The sequence below is a fragment of the Coregonus clupeaformis genome, unplaced genomic scaffold (genome assembly GCF_020615455.1).
Source record: "Coregonus clupeaformis isolate EN_2021a unplaced genomic scaffold, ASM2061545v1 scaf0374, whole genome shotgun sequence".
Taxonomy (NCBI): domain Eukaryota; kingdom Metazoa; phylum Chordata; class Actinopteri; order Salmoniformes; family Salmonidae; genus Coregonus; species Coregonus clupeaformis.
Genome location: NW_025533829.1, coordinates 95,900 through 112,613, shown reverse-complemented (window position 1 = coordinate 112,613; position 16,714 = coordinate 95,900). Strand labels below are relative to the sequence as shown.

At 44.0% G+C, this 16,714-nt stretch overlaps 1 pseudogene; it reads left to right on the top strand.

Moving 5' to 3' along the window:
* Window positions 1–16,375, top strand: part of LOC121559288 — a 64,650-nt pseudogene extending 48,275 nt beyond the window's left edge.
* Window positions 16,376–16,714: the final 339 nt, after the last annotated feature.

The following is a 16,714-nucleotide window of genomic DNA, read 5'->3' as shown; positions in this document are numbered from 1 at the left end:
TCACTCTATTCTATCATCCACACCACATGCCAGCTTCAACACAATCCATTTACAAGTTAAAGACACACCTTGGAATAAATAGCAAAGGAAAACTACTACTAGATGTATGTTTTATTTCCCATCACCATGAATCATATTTAATAACTGAACAGTAGCAGACCTAACTTCATCTGTTCCTGACTCTGGGTAGTGGATCAAAAAGACCATCAATCTCCAATGATATTAAAGTACAATTCTGAACATTACTGATTTACTGAGTGGCAAGTCAAGATATGTGCTGTTTTTATTGTTGGGTTAATAGCACCACCTGCTGGACAGGTTTAATGTTGCTTGACTGAGCAGTACGGGAGAATAAAAGATGCCAAATTTAGGGCCGGTTTCCCGGACATCTCCATTGAACATGCTTTTTAGTCTAGGACTAGGCTTCATCTGTGTCCAGGAAACCGGCCCATATAGTTCAATTAGCAAGTAAGTAACACTACCTGTTCCATGATACTGAGGAAAATTACATTGAGACAGAGAACCAATTGAGAAAACATTTCAATGGTTCTGAATGCCAACCAACATACATTAACAGCATACATCATGATTAATGTAAATGTATAAGATTAAAACGTTGCACTTACAAATAATATGAATGCATTGAATTGTAATTCATAACATCTTCTGAAGATCAAATCAATCAAATAATTGTACATAAAAACAGAGCAGAATGAATCATCACATCTGGGGACCATCACCACCAGCATGACTAGTATCTATGTGGACCCTACTACAGTTTAACCAGCTCAGCTATAGACTACACCAGCATGACTAGTATCTATGTGGACCCTACTACAGTTTAACCAGCTCAGCTATAGACTACACCTGTCACACCGTGGCTCTGGGACTCTATATGTTGAGCCAGGGTGTGTTCATTCTATGTGTTCTGTTTCTTTGTTTGGGTGTTCTAGGTTGTCTGTTTCTATGTTTGCCTGTGTGACTCCCAATCAGAGGCAACGAGTGTCAGCTGTCGGCTGGTTGTCTCTGATTGGGAGCCATATTTAATCTGTATGTTTTCCCTTGGGTGTGGTGGGTTTTTGTTCCGTGTCGGTATTTGTTTACCGTGGACTTCACGAGTCGTGTTTTGTTTGGTATACTTTAACTAATTAAACTTTAACTAGTTTGTTTCACACGCTGCGCCTTGGTCTACTCACTCCTACGACGATCGTGACAACACCAGCATGACTAGTATCTATGTGGACCCTACTACAGTTTAACCAGCTCAGCTATAGACTACACCAGCATGACTAGTATCTATGTGGACCCTACTACAGTTTAACCAGCTCAGCTATAGACTACACCAGCATGACTAGTATCTATGTGCACCCTACTACAGTTTAACCAGCTCAGCTATAGACTACACCAGCATGACTAGTATCTATGTGGACCCTACTACAGTTTAACCAGCTCAGCTATAGACTACACCAGCATGACTAGTATCTATGTGGACCCTACTACAGTTTAACCAGCTCAGCTATAGACTACACCAGCATGACTAGTATCTATGTGGACCCTACCACAGTTTAACCAGCTCAGCTATAGACTACACCAGCATGACTAGTATCTATGTGGACCCTACTACAGTTTAACCAGCTCAGCAGTACCATAATAGAGATAAAACCCAGGATAGAGGGGCTGAGTGAATGTGGTCTGGACTCTGTGGAGGAGGGTCATTGTGTCAGAGACACTGTAGAAGGACAGAGTACCTGCCTTGTGATCCAGGTACACTCCTACTCTGGAGGACAGAGGGCCTGATACTTTAGTCACAACATTATTGTGTCTGAAACAATAACCAACACTAGAGCACACTAAACTCCAGGACTTGTCATTGTGTCCAAATGCACTATCTGTCCCTGTTCTGCTGATGTCTTTATATGAGACTGCTGTATAAACCAACTCCCCACTCCACTCCACCTCCCAGTAACAGCGTCCAGACAGACCCTCTCTACACAGAACCTGCCACCAGTTGGTGAATCTGTCTGGATGAACAGGATATGGTTGGACTTGGCCTGTATAGGTCACCTTTCTGTTCCCTTCAGACAGAGAGAGGCGTGTGTGTGCTGTGTTTGGGTCCAGTGTGAGCTGACAGGAATCTGGGAGAAGAGCAGAGCAGAGACCAATGAGGGGAGTTAGAACAATAAGTTAAGTCAGATACTGTATCTACCCTGTCTTTGATTTGAGCACAGCAGAGATCAAATCAGAGAAATATGAGGAGTCAGATAGATACCCAGTCTTTGATTAGATCTACTATTGCTATATATTTCTAGAGGGATTGTTAGGAGTGTCAGTAAAAAGAGACTGTTAGTTACTTCAGAATAAAGAGACTCACATTGTAAGAACTGTTCTCTGGTCTTGGGCTCTGGAGGCAGTACAACATCCACTATATTCACTACAGACACACAAACACATTCACAGAGAGAGGGAATGTTATCATCATACCATATTCCACATGTATATGACTAGTAGGGAACTTTCAATGGTCTAAAGTTGATGTTCTTATTATTTTCAACACACCTGTAGTGGAGATCTTGGTCCATTCTCCTTTAAGGACGTCTTCTAGTTTTCTCTCAGTTCAGACACAGTCTTACTCACATCTCCAAAGTACTGAAGAGGACGGACAACGATGCTGGGTAAGTCTGAAGATACACTGGTACTGGAGAGAGACTGATAACTCTGGAGAGAGAGAGAGTTATCCAGTTATCACATTATCACATTATCCAGTACCCAACACCACAGTACAATACACCATCCAGCACCACATTCCAACCGTCCATCCAACCCCTCCTCTCCAGCCGTACAGACAGCCCCCCTGAGCCCCCATACCTCCTGAAACATCTCCACACTGTTGATCATTTTGTACAACTCAAACTCAACCCTAAGGCGTCAACAGTAATGGCATTACCCTGGCAACACAGAAAAAACATGATGAACAGTCTGTCATTGCAGAAAACGGACACCCCTCCCCAACTCCCAGGTCAACCCGAGCCAACCAGCTATTGGTGTCCAGGGCTCCATGTAATACCCTCCACTGGAGGACCCCTGACCTTTCCAGCACTGGGAGCTTATAGACCACCCTCCACCTATACCCTGCCATGCTCTCAGCCCCCACAACCCCCTGCCACTGATGCCCCTTCACTCCCGCTAAGCTCCTGATGTGTCTAACCTTGACACTGAGGGTGTACAGCACCTTACCCCCCCACCTCCTCAAACTCCCCCAGGCTCAGAGTGTTAAAAGTCAGTAAGTCCTCCGGACTCTCCTGCCTGTCCCCAGTCTCTGCTGTCACTTGCAGTGGTGGAAAAGGTGGTGGCCCCTCCTCAGGCTGCTCCAGCCCCCTCCTCACTGGGTCAGGCAGAGCCTCCTGGACCTCCCCCATGACTCTCTCCAGCAGCCTAAGAGACGTTTGTCCCGCCTGCTGTGCCGACTCTTGGGGGGTTTTCCACCCCCCGGCAGCCGCAGGTCTGCTAGTCAGAGTACGACCCTACCTTACACAGAAAGCGGCACAGGTCCTAATCCAGGCACTTGTCATCTCCCGTCTGGATTACTGCAACTCGCTGTTGGCTGGGCTCCCTGCCTGTGCCATTAAACCCCTGCAACTTATCCAGAACGCTGCAGCCCGTCTGGTGTTCAACCTTCCCAAGTTCTCTCACGTCACCCCGCTCCTCTGCACACTCCACTGGCTTCCAGTTGAAGCTCGCATCTACTACAAAACCATGGTGCTTGCCAACGGAGCTGTGAGGGGAACGGCACCTCCTTACCTTCAGGCTCTGATCAGACCCTACACCCAAACGAGGGCACTACGTTCATCCACCTCTGGCCTGCTAGCCCCCCTACCTCAACGGAAGCACAGTTCCCGCTCAGCCCAGTCAAAGCTATTCGCTGCTCTGGCACCCCAATGGTGGAACAAGCTCCCCCACGACGCCAGGACAGCGGAGTCACTGACCACCTTCCGGAGACACTTGAAACCTCACCTCTTTAAGGAATACCTGCAATAGTATAATAGTTATCCTTCTACCCCACCTTTACTACCACTGTCTTTTGTCTAAACTAACACCTGACTTATTTCACCTGCTAGCACTGACTTGTTTAAAGAAATGTACTTATTGTGATCGAGATGTAGTTGTCCCACTGGCTATCCTAAGTTGAATGCACCAATTTGTAAGTCGCTCTGGATAAGAGCGTCTGCTAAATGACTTAAATGTTAAATGTTAATGAAGAGCTGCTGATCCAGCCCCAAACCACCAGCCCTCCTCAACAGAGCACATGCTGGTTCCCTCCAGCCCACCTCCGTAGGGTACAGTAGCAACACACGTCCTGTCCAATAATTTCCCAGACCTTCAGAGACGGCAGCTGAGAGTTTGTGAAAGGCCAGGGAAATGTCCATTTCATTTCTCTGTGACAGAGAGAGTTTGGAAAGGTCTGTGAGCAGAACCTGAGAACACCCAGGATCACAGAGTTATGCCCTCTATAAATCAGAGTACAACTCCACAGCCGCGGCCTCATCTCCCCACAACAGAAGTTACACACCCATCAGGCTCCCTCATCTCCCCACAACAGAAGTTACCCACCCATCAGGCTCCCTCATCTCCCCACAACAGAAGTTACCCACCCATCAGGCTCCCTCATCTCCCCACAACAGAAGTTACCCACCCATCAGGCTCCCTCCGCTCCCCCACAACAGAAGTTACTCCCCCTTCTGCTGTCCCCACCTCTCCCAAAAACCTTGGAAGCTTGAGCAAAAAGTGACATCTTGGAAGAGCTTTACATGGAATTTCCAATAGGACACCTGCCTGGGCCCTGGTGAAACAGAGAACTGAGCCCTGTACTAGGTGCAGACACATTTTGGAAAGCAAAGACAAGGTTACTGATTTTGGCTCTAACCACTAACAACCTACCCTTACACTCTTTTGCTACCCCTGCACTAAGATTTGTGCCATGGCTCAGCACCTGCGCCCCCTTCCACCAGACCCCCAATACACTTCATTAATCACATCACTGTGTGTCTCTTGCAAAAAAATCATGTTTAAATGTTTTTGTTTGACTTATTCCCCCAGTCTCTGCCGCCGTTCATGTTAAGGAAGTATAACCGTGAAATCTCCATAAGAGGTGGGAGGGAAATCACCACAATCAGAAACCAGTGGAGAAGCCCATAAAGCTGCCATGCCAGAAAAAAAACATCAATTTAAGCAGATTCTGAAGACATGCCTTTAAGAACCCATGACCCATTTTCTCAGCCTATACCGCCTCCTGGGTGAGAGGACACTAAACCCCTCATTCTTCATCACGTGTTGTACTGACCTTACAAACCTTCCAGGATCAATCAAATAAGACTCCAGCAGAACCTTCTTTTTCCCCTTTAGTCTCCATCAGGAACCTAGAAAGTTATCTCACCGTATATACTGGGCCCTCAGCCTGACTGGCTGTCAGCTCTGGATCCAATGAGCCGTCTGAAAACGAGACACCTTGTCCTCCGCTCCCGCAGACTCACCTCCCCCCTCTTTCTCCTCCTCCATTGGCACGGTACCGTCCTCCTCCTCCCCAGTCTCTGCCCCCCTGCACTTCCTCCCTGATCAGTGCCTCTTCCCCAATGACAGGCAATATTTCCTGGGATGAGCCCACCAAGCCTTTGCCCACCGGAGTCTCTGTTACTACAAAAACCTGCCTCAGCTCATGTAGCCCAGCTGCAACCCTCCCCACCACCGCTTTCTCCACGGCCTGCGCACCACCACTTGGCCATGCACTACTACCGTGTAGCTCAGTTGGTAGAGCATGGCGCTTGCAACACCAGGGTTGTGGGTTCGTTTCCCATGGGGGGACAGTATGAAAATGTATGCACTCACTAACTGTAAGTCGCTCTGGATAAGAGCATCTGCTAAATGACTAAAATGTAAAAAAAATACTCTCCTCCCTCCTGGTACCCCCACCATTTATTTAGCAATTCTGAGTAATCACTACTTTAGTATGGATTAGTAAGGAAAAACACTTTATTCAGTACTACTGCAGTTGCTTAATAATTCCAATAGATGGCAGCATAAGACCATGATTGACATTTCAGAAGATTAGTTTAGTTCTCTCCCTGGATACACCACCACTCCCCCTCACAGGAAAACTCCTGCCTGAGCTTTTTACTGTCCCTTTCCACACTGCTAACGCAAGAGGAAGGACTGAAAAATAATTTAATACATTACTGTGAAGTAATATAATGATGATTCATGTTTATTATTACCTGTTTTTATGGTCATGTTTTGAAATTATACTTCATTACTATAATGATTATCAATAAACCTGAACATTAATTCAGTCACCTCTGGTCGACAAAAACGTATTTTCCTAGTACATTAATTGTCAAATTCATCAACCAGCATCGAGCACTCTGCCTTCTCACGCAAGCGAGGGGCATGTTGAGGTAAATATGCTAACCGCGACGGTTGCATTATGTAATTTATTGGTAGGCTGGAAGATGCAGTGTTTTTTCTTTTCTATTCAGAGGCTATTTACTCCCAATATGAGATCATTTTATATAGAAGGTTTTTATAATGCATTTTTACTAGGGTTGAGGTTAGCGCATCTGAGTAGGGATTATTTGGGTTCAATACCTGTCCTACCTATCAATCATATTGCTGCTTGTAGCCTATAACTGATGATCCCCACACTAGAAACACCGAAAACTATATGTGCTAGCAAACCCTGTGTTCCTCCCCTGTGTAACCTTGAAGTTTGTTAAGAAACAAACACTTGTCTACGAAAAGAGACATGTTTAACGGATTCCGCTTGGCACCCAGCCGAGAGCACACGAAAACCACTTGCAAATTTACCAAAACTAACCAACTACTTGCGGTTTGTTCGTAAGTAATACACGGAGGCAGATTAGCCACCACAACTCTTATCGAAAGAGGCAACATCTGCACCAACACACCCCTCACAAAAATCCCACTCGCAACAAGACAAACCTTTTTCATTAACACAACCACCGCCTTGTTCATTCTGGATGCAGATGTTCCACTCCAACCTGTTCGCCGACCATGAGCAAAACTTCCTCCACACCTTTCTCCAGAACGCACCCGAAGCGACAGCGTTTCTTCTCCACTCGGTTGAGGCCATCACGCCGCCCTAACAAACTACCCCTACTCCCCCCTCAACTCTAAACGATAAACAGTGGAAACCAATAAACAAACCCTCCACCATGAGAAAATAAATTCAGAAAATACGCAAGAACCAAAAGAAAAAAGAATAGTAGCCCTTCTCACGAACCACGAAACTCTCACACAACCAACTTCTTCTTCTATGATATAATGGCGGTCCACAAACCAATGTTAAAGGTGCATGCCGCCACCTACTGTGCTGGAGTGTGTGGTCAATCACGGTTTCCAACATTTCTAAATACTCCTGCCTAACTCAGTACTTCTGAGAAAATAAAGAAGAGCCCTACTAACTTCTAATAGACCCTCCCCATCCCCCAAATCCCTTCCAAACCCCCCCAACCCCCGTCCAACCTCAATGACCCTACACTTCAATCTTTCCCTCTCTTCAACATACTTACAACAATATAACAACACATGCTCCACCGTTTCATCGACCGTATCCCCCAGACACAAACCATTCCAATGCTTGCCAACCAGATGTAATGACGAGATCAATGTACAATGTCCTAAGCGCAATCGAGTAAACACCACCTCTTCCTTCCTAATCTGACTTTTGAATCTTGGTCCAACTACATTTATTTGGAGGGCATATAAATGCCGGCCCTTGTGCTCAGAGTACCATCTCTTCTGCCACACATCTATCAAAATGGCTCTGATCTTACATTTGGCCTCACCTCTACCCAGTGGAACATTAATATAAATTATATCTCGTTTCAAACCTCTTTTAGCTAACTGGTCAACAATTTCATTCCTTTCCACACCCGAATGTGCTGGGACCCAGCAGAATCTCACTACTACACCCATTCTCTCAATTCTCCATAATAACATTAATACCTCCAATAGCAGGTCACTCCTATTAGATTTACCAGATGATAAACTATTCAATACAGACAGAGAATCTGAGTATACTATAATTCTAACAGGTTGTACGTCCTCCACCCACTGGAGGGCAACTATTATCGCCAACAGTTCAACTGAGTATACTGACAGTTCATCTGTTAGTCTTCTACATATCTGCACATCAAATTCAGGAACGTAAACGCCTGCTCCTGTGCGCCCACTATCTGGGTCCTTGGATCCGTCTGTGAAAAGCAGTAAAAAAGCATAAACACTTCTACCAATGAAATTGTCAACCAGTTTCACTATATCAGCATGGAGGAACATCCCCTATCACCACAGAAGGGCCAACCTCCAACTCCCTCAAACCACTCTCATCAGCAAGCTTTCCAACTGTCCAACCAAAACCACTGCCTTGTCTACTAGTATATTCCCAACAGTCATCTAGAACAGTAGCAGTGGGATGCTCAACCTCACAGCCTTTTAACCCAATAAGAAAATGACAATTTTTACGCTGTATATCCAAAGGCATCTCGCCTGCCTCCACTAGTAAGGCACATACAGATGTTGATTTAAATGCACCAATACATATCCTTAAAGCTTTATACTGGATTCTGTCCAGCTTCTGAAGCCAAGTCTTTACCTCTGTTCCATAAACTGTACACCAGTAATCAATTGTCGTCCTGATCAGAGCTCTATAAATATCCATCAACAATTGTCTGTCAGCACCCTATTCATAACCAGAGACCCACACAACCAACTACCATGAAAGTTAATGAATGAGAGAGACATGAACATCGTTACAATACTGTACATATACATAATGTAACGGTTCTTCTTCTTTGAAGTTTCACGGCGGTTGGCATCCAATATGTTGCATTACCGCCCCCAACTGGACTAGAATATAAATCCATCATACTTTGTGACACAAAATGGGAAAAGGGGAAATTATAATAACACAAAAAACAACCTTCCAACTAACCCTACACTCATTAAATACCCACTACGCCATTCCACTACTTTGACCCTATCTGCTCCTGCACCATGCCAACGGCCTGGGAGGACGGGACACCACCACTCAACACACCCTGTAACTCTTCTGAAGTCTAATCTTGTATGCCCAAAAACTTCTCTGCAGTTGCCACCACAACATCTATTTTCTGTGATTTACATTCAATTTCATTCAATTTCTGCTGTACAGTTGATAACCATTGCTATGAGCGCTAAGAAGCTATCTTTACTTGAAGCATATATCACTTGTTGGCCTATCCCTCTGTTCTGGCACAGATCTACTACTCACAGGGATCCTCTCAGGCTCTCTCACCTTTGACCCATCCTCCTCTACTTTCTTCACTGCCTCAGCATACGACACCTTCTGTACTACTCTGACTCTAGCCACCTCAACCTGCCTCTCTCGCACCGGACACTTCAGATCCCCAGCAACATGGGCATCCCAACAGTTGACACATTTTTATCCACCGAAACTACACAATCCTCTATCCCATGCCCTCCTGCACACTTCCCACATCTTGGAATCTCCCTCCTACAAACTGCTGCAACATGATCATAAACGTTGCACCTGAATCAGCGCAGTGGATTCGGCACAAAAGCTCTAACAGAATAACTGATATATCCTAACATTACTTTGTCGGGTAAAGACTCAAAACTCAAAAGGACTGACAGTGACTCCTCTGTTTCACCACGCTCACCACCGGGTCTGTGTCCCACCAAACGAAAAACAAACAAATATCACTACAGGTTACCTTCACTGATTCAACTGCACCCAACTCCTTTCCCACCCACCCTGCAACTACAAATGGATCTGCCAAAAGGTATGGATCCACTTTCTACAACAATGTATCTCCTACTGCACCAGATTCTTCTTTATCATGTCCATTGATGCCAGGCTCTGGTTCTGAGCTCTTCACCACACCTTCTACCTCACTTAACTCTCCCTCATTCATTTCCATTTCACCTCCTGAACTCAGTCTGGCGAATGGCTCACTCTGTTTGCACTTGAATTATAACATTTGAAAGTTTTTATTCCTTTGAAACTTTTGTGAGTGTAATCTTTACTGTTAATTTCTGATTGTTTATTTCACTTTTGTTTATTATCTATTTCACTTGCTTTGGCAATGTAAACATATGTTTCCCATGCCAATAAATCCCTTTGAATTGATTTGAATTGAGAGAGAGAGAGAGCTCCATGTTAATGTATAGGGGACATGAGTCAGTCATGATTACTCAAGGTTTTGTGATGAGGTAGCCCCGCCTGCAACTTCAAAATCTGTGTCGGCCTTTGGCCCGATACGGAATGCCCTCTTGGTGAAACGGTCAAGATGTTGGTTTCTCCTGTGGTTGACCCGGGTTCATATCTCACCAGTGACATTAAGCAGTATATTCTCTGAAATGGGTCCAAACAGCCTGTTTCCAACAGTGGGGTCAGTGGGATTGGAGAGGGGCCTCTCTCTCTCTCTCTCTCTCTCTGACTGGAGGAGAGAAGTCTCCTCTGGTCAACAATACTCACCTTGAGAGACTCCACAGCCTGTTTGAGCTCCTTCAGCTCCTTCTCTGCTGGACCTTCTGATGACTCATCCCCAGCTGCCTCTGTGGAGAATCACTCTTCAATGAGCTATCAAGCTTTATTTGTCCAGTAGATCAATAGTATAGTAATGGGACATAGGGCCCATAGAAGATAGGGATTAAAATGTTGAGGAAGTGTCTGTGTGAAATTATATTATTATATTGTAATGTGAATTATTATAGTTTTAACAGTGCACATAACAGGGGAGCTGATTGGGTGTTTGATAACAAATTACAATGGTGTTTGACTTTAGAAAATGGTGATACATTTGGAGACTCTGGGTTAACATATCTATATAATCAAGGTTTGTGTTCATATTTGTTCTGCCGTGGATCGATATCATTTAATGATCTCATATTCAAACAGCCTTAGTTCCTACTGTATGTTTAATTATGTGTTTATCAGATAGTCACCAACAAGTAGTTCTGGTCTTACCTGTTTCTCAGTCCTCTCTGCTGCAGCTGACACTGTATCATGGCCTTTATGTTCATCCATCACACACTGATAACAGATACACTGCTGATCGGTACGACAGTAAACCTCCAGCAGTTTGTCATGATGAGAGCAGATCTTCTCCTGTAGTTGTGCGGTGGCTTTGACCAGCTTGTGCTTCTTCAAAGCAGGAGATTCATAGTGAGATTGGAGGTGAATCTCACAGTAAGAGGCCAGACACACCAGACAGGACATGAGGGCTTTCTGCTTTCTGGTCCCAGTGCAGACATCACACGCCACATCTCCAGGTCCAGCATAGCACAGAGCAGGAGGGGGAGCAGCCTAGAGTCCTGTCTTCTGCAGTTTCTCCACCACTTCAGCCAGCACGATGTTTCTCTTCAGAACAGGCCTTGGACTGAAGGTCTGTCTGCACTGTGGACAGCTGTAGACACCTTTCAGATGATCCTGATCCCAGCTTTCTTTAATACAGCCCATACAGTAGCTGTGTCCACAGGCAGTAGTCACCGGATCCTTCAGTAGATCCAGACAGATGGAGCAACAGAACAGTTCCTGATTCTCTGCCATTTTGGTGCTCTCTCCCGTAGGTTAAGCAATGGCAGTGTCAAAGATTACTTTCTGTTCAGTGTCAAAGATGACTTTCTGTTTCATGGACCTCTACACCAGAGGACAGGAAGTGGCTTCCTACTTGACTGTGTACTCTGTATGTAGAGGGGGTGTGGTTTCTTTGATAAGGAAGTGTGACAGAGTGTTGGGTAGCAGGCAGAGATGTTCAGTATTTATGTTTGAAATACATATTTTAATTACTTCTGAATATTTTGTCATTTGAATTACACTGGGCTTAACTACACTCCAATGCATTTTGTATTTTGTACTTTCAGAATACTAAATCGTTTTCTATGCCATTTTTTATAGCGGTTCACATGTTGTGGCCCCCCCCCCCTTTCACCCTGCAATGGTATCAGAAGTCTGATAGCACTATGGTGTGATAATAACATCTGCTAAATGAATTACATATAAATGTATATGGGAAAATGTTGATAAATACTTTTTTGAGGGAAAATGTACTTGATACGATTGTAATATATTGTTGTCTCACCTAGCTGTCTTAAGATGAAGGCACTAATTGAAATTCGCCCTGCTAAATGACTAAAATGTAAATGTAAAAATGAATAATTGCAAAGCATGCTGAGTATTATTCTAAAGAGCTCCATCGAAACAAGGCCAAAAATAATACCCAGTGTGCTTTGCAGTTAATTTCTTATGTTCATTTTCACATATACATTTACATTTGAGTCATTTAGCTTATCCAGAGTGACTTGCTCAACTAAGGTAGATAGCAAAATACAGTATCACTGTCATAGCAAGAAAAAAGGTTTTGTCACTGTTTCTGAGAATGTTGTTGGTGTTCGGATCGGTTACTTGCAAATGTATTTTTGTATTTTAAATGAATACATTACATTGAATGAAATACATTACAAAATACAAGTATTTAGTAGTGTATTTTGATACATTGATCTTGATGGTATTTTGTATCTGTATTTTGTAATTGTATGTAGTAATTTCTACCCATCCGTGGTAGTAGAATACTCTGTCTGCATGGGGGTTTTAGGACCAGGACACTGGAGGCAAAGGACCGGTTTAAACAGGAAAATGTCCTGGAGTTTTATTAAAAATAAATGTTTCACAAATCACTTTGAAAAGGCATTGAAAAGGCAAAATAAAATACCAATCTCTCCTCAGAGCATAATTACTGGGCAATCACTTACAAACTCAAGAGATCAGGGTGTTTTGTTTCAGTTCTCGGAACAGGGTTCTGAGAACTGACACATCTCAGTTTTCAACCCTGATGCTGAGCTGTTGTGACTTCTATCTCAACAACTGGATGCTGCCCCTCACCCAGAAGCTCTTTTGGCACTCCTCCTAGAACAGTTGGTTTAGACAGAGGATCAACAACAGGATGCTGCCCCTCACCCAGAAGCTGTTTTGGCACTCCGCCTCGAACAGTTGGTTTAGACAGAGGACCAGAAAGAGGAACTTGTGCGACACACTGTTCTAATAAAGTTTTACTGGCAGAATGTTTTCTTCATTATATCTTCTTCACACAATAACTACGTTTAGTACCTTTAAGACTAACTGTATGTCATCTTACTTAATTACCTTGTACCTAAGTCAATTTCTGTCACCACAAATGGTATCCACAAGTTCATCTGACTGGGGAAATAAATATAGGGCTTCATTGACAACATCCTGAAGTATCCCTTTAAGTCAAAACTATAACTGAAATGTCTTTGGCCACCATACCAATCAAAACTACATCAAAAGAGTTCATCAAGAGGTCCATAGTCTTTGAGATAGTGGCTGGGTTGGAGACCCACCAGCCGCATGGTGGCTCACCAAACGGGCATAGAGAGTTGACTGCAGCAAGGTGTACTGCTTAACTAGGATGTGGCCCTAATTGGAGAGTGGCTTTAGGGTGGAGTACGCTTCCAACAGCAGGCATTCCCTTCAACATGTTACAGAAGATAATGTGGAGACAGAGATGGGCAGTATCTCTGTTATACGTATTTGAAATACATATTTCAATGACTTTTGACTATTTTGTCATTTGTATTGCACTGGCCTGAACTACAATCCTATGTATTTGGAACAAGATACTTTTGAGACATGTAATTTGTAAAAACATTTTGTTGTTGTAAAATACAACATATTTTTCTATAACATTCTTTATAGGGGTTGGACATTTTGTGTTCCCCTTTCATCCTGCATTGGTATCAGAAGTCTGATGGCACTATGGTTTGATAAAGTGACTAGTAAATGACAAAAATGTGTACTCTGTATGTAGAGGGGGTGTGGTTTCTTTGATAAGGAAGTGTGACAGATTTTTTGGTAGTCGGCAGAGATAGTTTGTATTTATGTTACATGCATTTGAAATACATATATTAATTACTTCTGAGTATTTAGTCATTTGAAATATGCTGGGATGAACTACACTCCAATGTATTTTGAAAATACAAAATACTTTTCTATACCATTTTTTATAGCGGTTCACATCTTTCACCCTGCATTGGTATCAGAAGTCTGATAGCACTATGGTGTGATAAGAGCGTCTGCTAAATGAACTAAATATACATGTAAAAAAGAACACTTGAAAAATATGCTGGGTATTAAAATAATGAGCTCTGCACCCAAAAGAAGGCAAATAATAATACCTAGTGTGCTTTGCAATTGTTCATTTTTACATTGTCATTTTAGTCATTTAGCAGAGACTCATATCCAGAGAGACTTACCATCAGTACATTCAACTAAGGTAGATTAACAATCTCATATCACAGTCATAGAAAGTTAAAAGCTGTTTTCTTCCGTCACTGAGAATGTTGTTGTAGTGAAGGTGTATACTAGCAAATGTATTTACCTGTATGTATTTGTATTTTATCTACATACAACTACAAAAGTATTTTGTATTTTAGTTTGATACATTAGTCTTTAGAGTATCTGGTATTTTTAACAAGATCCATTTTTGATGTACAGTATATTTTGCCCATCTCTGTGTTGATATATCATCTCTCAGTGACTAACTGATTTGGTTATGGCTACCTAGATTAATGTGGAGATCACAACACCCTTCTCCCCCGACAGAGTCATCAGTAAGCACACACACGGCACACACACACAGACACACACAGACACACACACACACACACACACACACACAGACACACACACGGACAGACAAACAGACAAACAGACAAACAGACACAAACACATACACGACACACACACACAGACACACACACACAGACACACACACACAAATACCATCCACATCAATGAGCCAGTCAATGTTAATGTCTCTCTCTCTTCCTCTCTCTCTCTGTATCTCTCCCTGTCCCCTCCCTCCTCTCCTCTCTCAGTGCTGGGTCATGCGTGTGCAGCCCTGTCTGTCCTGGTAGCGGGCCTGTCTGAGGTCCACAGGAAGGGCTATCCTCTGACGGAGCAGGCCCTTTCAGGGAAGGTGCTCCAGGTGTCCTCCATGGCCTGCTTCCAGCTGGCTCCCCAGTACATCCTACTGGGGCTGGCTGAGCACGTATTTCTGACACACCTATTGCTCCTACATTGTTCGTACACAGAGACAAACTGGGTTTGAGATTTCGAATGTCAATGGACACCATATGTAGTTAGGATGAAGTTAGAATGTGGAGTGTTGGAACCAACTGCCAACACGGAGGATAGTATTCTGAACTCTGGAAGCTAGGGTTAGGATGCCCCCTACTGGTGTATTAGAGACAGACAAGAGACGTTTGAACCAAATGAATGCTTCTTTCTCTTCCCAGCCTTCCTCTCTTCTCTGTTCCAGGCTCTGTGATCTCCTTCCACCTGACACCCAGTCATATCAGAGGCATCTCCCTGCACTTCCTCCCCCTGTCCTACGGAGGGGGATGTTTCCTGGGAGCCCTCATCATCCAGCTGGTCTACCTACTCTCTGGAGGTAAAGGCTTCACTAACAGATGCATCATCGTAACCATAGAAACTGAAGAGGAACATCCATTCATGTTGGAATGGTTGATGGGGTTCTGTCTGCATTATGGTGATTCAGTCCTATGGCCACTGATAGCACTGTTCTCCTGTCCAACTACAGGTAACTTGTACCCAAACACACTGCATGAAGGGAATCTGGAGCATTTCTTCTTCTTCTTAGCCATGTTGATGACCATAAACACTCTGGTGTTCTGGTGGATATCTTCCAGGTACAGTATGAGAACCTCTCATGTATCAATATAGTCACTGTAGATGAGGCAAAGGACATGAGGATTTTCAGTGATACAAATTTGAGAATTTCCTTGACCTCTTGAGGTGACCTGAACAAAGTATTAATATAGTCTGTGCAGATGAGACAGGTGACAGTATTGAGACAGGTGACAGTATTGAGACAGGTGACAGTATTGAGACAGGTGACAGTATTTGAGACAGCTGACAGTATTGAGACAGGTGACAGTTTTGAGACAGGTGACAGTATTGAGACAGGTGACAGTATTGAGGCAGGTGACAGTATTGAGACAGATCCACCCTAGCAGTCTCTCCTCCCCTGTGTCCCAGGAACCTAGACCTGAGTGTGGTGCAGAGTAGAGGAGTAGGAAGCAGCCTTCTGGCAGAGAAACTCCTGCAGTACAAGACCTGCCTGTGATTCTACGACACCATGGAACGCTCCTCCACAACAGTCTCCATAGAAACAGTGTTGTGACCTCTACACTACCTTAGTCCCCTGTAGCGCTGGACAAATGCATGTGGACACCTAATCATCGAACATCTCATTCCAAAATCATGGGCATTAATATGGAGTTTGTCCCCCATTTGCTGCTATAACAGCCTCCACTCTTCTAGGAAGGCTTTCCACTAGATGTTGGAACATTGCTGCGGGGACTTGCTTCCATTCAGCCACAAGAGCATTAGTGAGGTCGGGCACTGATGTTGGGCGATTAGGCCTGGCTCGCAGTTGGCGTTCTTATTCATCACAAAGGTGTTCGATGGGGTTGAGGTCAGGGCTCTGTGCAGGCCAGTCAAGTTCTTCCACACCGATCTCGGCAAACCATTTCTCTATGGACCTCGCTTTGTGCATGGGGGCATTGTCATGTTGAAACAGATAAGGCCTTCCCCAAACTG